The 6,557-nt window shown below is 37.3% G+C and overlaps 1 protein-coding gene across 1 annotated transcript in view; it reads left to right on the top strand.

The window, feature by feature from the left end:
* Positions 1-6,557, top strand: part of LOC108691968 (guanine nucleotide-binding protein G(s) subunit alpha) — a 26,030-nt gene that overhangs the window by 13,549 nt on the left and 5,924 nt on the right. The gene's annotated exons all lie outside the window — the stretch shown is intronic.

A 6,557-nucleotide genomic window follows, 5' to 3' on the forward strand; every position in this document is an offset into this window, starting at 1 on the left:
TAATATCAATGGAAACAATGCTTTAACAAGGTAATCACTTTAATAGAAGCCACCCGTTTATTCAGAGGCTCTCTCGACAAATTGACCCAACCTCGAGCTTTTTTGTGCGCTAATTCGATGACACGAGCGTTGACTTAGTTACATAAAACGGCGTCGCGTAATTCGATGAGATTACGATAGCGATTGCATTTGACTGACTACGATTAAGCGGCCGATCGAATGCAGTAGTGAGGGTTATTGCACTACATCTTTTTACACGCACGCACGCACACACACACACGCACATCATACAGGTGCAAAGGAAAAAGCATAAATCTTCCTAGCGTAAACTATAACTTTATCCGTTTAGTCCATTATCAGCATGTGACTATTTTTCATCTATCAGGTCGTCAAACATTTTAATTTGTTAATCAGTCTTTTTATATGAAGTACATACCTCTTTTGTGAAATCGTAGTATTATTTGTTTATCGATACGTATACAGTATGTCCAGAAATATTCTGTGTTATTAATTCATCTTATATAACTTGAATCGATCTAATAAAATATAAACTCCGAAAATTTCGAGATGAAACGAACGAATAAACCGAGATAATTATTATATTTTTTAATAATGCCTTGCAATAGAGAGTAAATATCGCGAGATGAGAAGATACGTATGTATTTCCGTCATTCGAATTCTCTATTTGATGAACTTTGGTATATTACTAAATTCGTGGTGACGAAGCACGACGAATCTTTATCTTTCTCTTTTTCTCTATTGCCGTCATCAATGTTTCGTGCCACTCATAATTATATTATCGCGGATTTCTTGCATTTTTTTTTCTTTTTTTTTCCTCTCCAGTGCAGCTCGGCGGTGCGCGGTTCTCTCTCTCTCTCTCTCTCTCTCTCTCTCTCTTTCTCTCTTTATTCTCATGTGCAGCGTAGGAATCGTTGATGTTAAAAATAGCGACATGTATTTTTAGGCATCGCGCTCCGGTGAGATATAGTGTTCCCGTAGCATATTCGTAGATGACGGAGATGCAAGATGTCTATAATCTTGCAATATCTACATATAATCCGCATGTAGTGGCCGCATGTTTCTACGACTACGCTTAACACATATATGTACTAAAAATACGCTCGTCTATTCGCGAATGTAGCGTACATTATAGGCAATTTTATTAATTTAAACGTGAATTTTATTATATCTAAAAACCTGCTTTTCGCAACCGATTTTAAACAAATCGCAATAAGGATATTGTGTGAATTTTTCACATGAATCTTTGATAGATATATTGTTTTTGATTCCATTTACTTTTTTTTTATATCACGAATTCGGATAATCGTGCCTTGTCAGTAGAAATTTCTTTTGTAAATGCGCAACGCGCGTGATATAAGTAATAAGTGTGACCATCTTATACACACACAAATATATGGCACAATGATATGTACAATGATGTGATATTCTTTCACGAAAATATCACAAATCCGAGTCAGTGTGTGGAGAATAAATATTTGTTCATCACACACTGACTCGGATTTGTGATATTTTCGTGAAAGAATATCACATCATTGTACATATCATTGTGCCATATATTTGTGTGTGTATAAGATGGTCACACTTATTATTTATATCATGCGCGTTGCGCGTTTATAAAAGAATTATAAAAGAAGATTTCTACTGACAAGGCACGATTATCCGAATTATAAATAAATATATAATATAAAAAAAGAGTAAATGGAATCAAAAACAATATATCTATCCTTTTCTCAAATTTCTTTCCAAGTAGAAAGATTCATGTGAGAAATTCACGCAATATCCCTATCACATGATTATCGTGTACTACAACGATTATTGATTGGTTTAATGAAAATCATTTTCGGATCGAATGATCTTTAGCGTCGACACGAAGTAAAAAGCCAGAATAAAAAGAGGACAACTGAGTAATTGTCATATCGAAAAAAAGGAGAAAAACGTAACAATTCCTATGTGTGTATGTGTCTCTTTGTTATCATATTTTAACTGTGCGCGTCTCGTCTCGATAATAAAAGTAAGTGACGTTTCAATTACGTGATAACATACCTCAACGCGCGTCTAAAAAAGGGAAACACGCGCCGCTATATTTAGGCACTGGTCTATAATGTCTATATCGCGCGGATTATTAATGCTGCTATAGCTCGTAAACGTTTGGATAGACAGCTACTTTCGCGCTTTTCTTTTTCATCGTCGATATGTTGATCGATGACAGTGCGAAAAAGTGATTCTTTTTTTTTTATTTTTCCTTATCCGCATAAAACATCCTCAAATTAGTCAAAATGATGAAACGAAAGATAGTGTTAATGTGCAGCGAGAGATACAAAAAAAAATTGAATTATATCGGAATTATATCTGATTTATAAGGAAAAGAAGATATGAGCTGAAAGATGAAACTTTTAATATTGCAATTAACAGTGTTTGCCGTAACACGATGGTACTCGATTGGTTTCGTTTTTATGATATGTATCCATGATTGATTTAATTAAATCCTTCGCGACTTATCATATAATACGCTTACAGGACAATTATAATAAACGAGAGTTTCATCGAATTAAAAATTTAATGACAAACGCGTGTGATTATAGAAATTTATCGTTCTTTTTAGATAACGCGACCAACTTTTCTACAATCATCGAATGGATTTTAATTAAGAAATACCAACGTTTCTTGTTCACTAAAGGCAGACCAAGCGAATAAATTATTATAAAAATAAAAGTCAAATATTTCATCAATATAAAAGACGTAATTGAAAAAGTAAGAAAGAATCCTCATTTATACAAGAAATATAATATTCTGAAAAATTAAAATTATCAATAAACGACCGCTCGCGATACTTGTAGTGTTAGGAAAAAAATTTGATGAGGAAGATGGAGAAAATTAGCGTTTTTTTTCTTTTTTTAGACAAAAGCCAATATTGTCGAACTCTTGTTTGTATACAAGAGAGAAACGTGCCAGTCCAAGTACGGAAGACAAAGAGAACCATTTATGTTGAGAGCCGCCATAGATTGACGATCAAGCGATTATAGGGTGACGCACACGGCAAGAACAGCTAGAACAGTTAAAACAGCTAGATCCGTCAAATATCTGTGATTTGAGTCGCAAGCGAATGATTGCGCGCGGATGTCAAAGCTGCAATTTGTAACAGCAGCAACGAGGAGACTGGGATCATTAGAATCCCTCGCACTTCGATATCAAATAGAATCATGGGAACTTTAAAACCAGCAAAACGTAATCGGATCACTCTTCTAATTTTTCTATCTCTTTTAAATGCAGGAGCTGCGAAGAGAGTGAGTTGGCCGCGACCTGATGGCCTGACGGCCTGATTTTCTCCATACAATTGTGATACGAGAAATTTTTAGTCCAATCTTAAGTTCCTCCACACAGCCTAGACTATTCACTGCCGTGACTCGGGAGATTCGTTGCAACATTATTGATTCGCGCCCCGGAGTACACTATACGCCTTACATCGTACAAAAGGTACGATGGATTCGTGGCGGCGCGGTTTGATGCATAAGCCGCCGCATACTGATTATACATCGGCCCTACATGTCGAGTAGATATATAGTTCTAGGAATTAAACCGTCACCCACTTTCCGACCACCAAGCCTGCATATGGGGTGTCATCGCATATGCATACGTATGTGCATATACATGCATATATAGCGAGATGGAAGGATCCATCACATAGAATCGTAGAGAATCGGTAGTCAATGCCACAGTTTGGAAGCTAATTGAACTTGATTATCATATGATATTCCAAAGATTGTGATTCCAAGAGAGAGAGAGAGAGAGACAGACTTTTGTTTTTAGAATTAATACGTTACCATTATATCGATAAAATATTTTATTCTAGAAAATTTACAATTTATTTTGAAATGTTAAGGGAAATTGCCCTCGGAATTGTCCAGACTCTGTATATGAAGCTAGATTAACACCTCGTGTATAATATTCTGTATATCGTGCTCGATAACATGTAGCTGGAGCTTAGAGCACAGAAGGGGCTTCGCTAGCTGTTGACATCAAACGTGGCGCGCCGTCCGAGTTCAGTCGATACACGTTATTATCGTGCACGATCCGGCTTTCATCCTTTTCCCCGCTTTGTCGTCGCGAATTAATTCTTCGCGAACGAACGTCGAACATTTAACCTTTAACCGGAAGCGGTTGAAAAATTCGACGCGACATTTTGTCGGTCGTATACGAAGCGCTGTACTGGCTTCTCTCTCTTTCTCTCTCTCTGTTGTAGCGATAGAATTTTTCATTTGACAGAGAATAAAATTAAATGAACGCAGCAGAAATGTATAGTCTTGCCGAGAGACTATCACTATGTACAACGCTCTAATAAAAAAGATATGATGCCGTATGTGTGACAGTTTGCAGCTACTTTATTATGTTGCTATTTTTTTTGTAAGAGGAACGATTCTTTATACATATACAAGATCTTACGTTTTATATTCTAAGGAAATCGCCAGATAAGAGGAGATAGCAAATTATCGATAGTTGAGCAGCGTTTATTGTTAAAAAAAAAAACAACATTAATATTACTTGAACTAGTACTACTCGATCACGTTTATTATTTCCCGTTGACATAATAGATACGCATTTTGACCTGGTCCGAATCGCCGTCAGAAACAACGTTGTAACATTTGTTCACCTCAAGGTCTTGGCGGAGGGTTAACATGAGGACGATAACGAGAAAATGGTTGTAGCAGTAGCAGCTGCCAGTAGGTCACGACCTCCTTCCTCTTTCAATTCTCTGGAGGTCGATAGCCTCATTTCTGGCGGAGCGCGCCAATTCCATGACCTACCTTCTCGCACGAGCCTATGGTAGTCCTATGATACGCGACCGTAGACACGCAGATGCGCTCATCATTTTTTTCACAACTACTATAGAAACTTGGCCTACCTTTTCTCATTTGTAATAGCATTCCTTTTACAATTAGATAAATTGCGCGATATTTGATTCTTTCTAGCAATATAATAGATACATGCTTCTCATTTATACACAGGGACCTTCAAAATAGAGTACGTTATAACATAGTACATATAACTCCTCCGAATAATGGTACATAACATCAATGTTCCTTCGTTTAATTTATACCGAAAAGCTGATTTCGGAGAGTACGTTATATATTTACTTTTCTAAGTAAATTATATTTGCATTAATAAACATGAAATTTGCTCTAGTCTCTTCTCTCTCATATCCCGCAACTTACTGTCAAAATGATGTCAATTTAATAATACATACAAGTTAACCAAAAAAACATTCAATACGATAAGAAAATATATTAATATTTATAATCGAATCGCACGTGAAAAATTTATTGAAAAGTTTGAAAAAGTTTGTAAGTGTTTCCTGCGTTGGTTTAAATATAATATCAGTACACTTTCCTATAATTATACAGTTTCGGAAAGACAGTTAGCTATTACATAAATAAGTATTCTTTCGAAGCAAATTATAGTTTCGCATTACGTCTCATTATAGTGTGTCATTGATATACTTATTGTCACACGACATTATCACCTGTCTGTCTGTCTGTCTGTCTGTCTGTCTCTCTCTCTCTCTCTCTCTCTCTCTCTCTCTCTCTCTCGAACACATTCAAAGGCCAAGTGCTTTTTCATTTATCCACTGCACACTTCTTGATGAAAAAAACCAACCTCTACTTGACTCAGTAGTGTATGTATTATTCTTACACAAAGTTATTTTATATTCTCTTTTAATTTTATTTTCATCACATCGTTATTTAATCTGTATTTTAACAATTCTTTGTCCTCGTTGTTTCTTTTTTCTCATTGAGAAAATTATTGGAATTGTGTTTTTTTTGTGCTTAATTTGTTTTGTGCTTATTATACATACATGTAATGAGAATATATGTAGTGAGAGAGTTGTCAATAGCTATTAGCAAATGCCATCGCTACTCTAATACGCAAGCAAACACCTTCAATTATAATATCTCATAAAAGAGGAGGCATTTTATATAACATTTTCTGCGATAAATAACACACGCAGTGTGTTAAATTCTTGCATACGATTGGCAGCGAACAGAGAACGAGCGGTGGCAGTGACCCATGACCCGGATCGCGGAAAGTGGGTGCCAGAGGGGCGTGTATGCACCCGGCGAGGCCGAGGGTTGGGATTGGGGTTAGGGTAGGACATCGTCGAGGATCGATTTTCTCTCTCGGTGGGCTTCCTCCGCCCTCAGCCACCCTCAACGGGCAAGAAGGGAGGCTGGATCGCGTGAAGGGAGAGGGTCTCCCGGCACACACATACACACAGAGAGAGGGGGGGAGGGACGCGAGTGAATGAGAGAGCGGGGTATATGAGAAAGGTAAAGAGAGCTGGACGCGCGTGTCTGCGTGCATGCGCTCGTGTACATGATGAACGTGCACGAGAGAAAGAGAATGTTGGCTCTCTGAAAGGGTGATAGAGGATGGAGAAAGGAAGGATGAGGGCGAACGCGAATACAAACACAGGACGCGAAATAACGAGAGAGAGAGAGAGAGAGAGAGAGAGAGAGAGAGAGAGAGAGAGAGAGAGAGAG

This window comes from Atta colombica, unplaced genomic scaffold (genome assembly GCF_001594045.1).
Source record: "Atta colombica isolate Treedump-2 unplaced genomic scaffold, Acol1.0 scaffold55, whole genome shotgun sequence".
Classification (NCBI taxonomy): domain Eukaryota; kingdom Metazoa; phylum Arthropoda; class Insecta; order Hymenoptera; family Formicidae; genus Atta; species Atta colombica.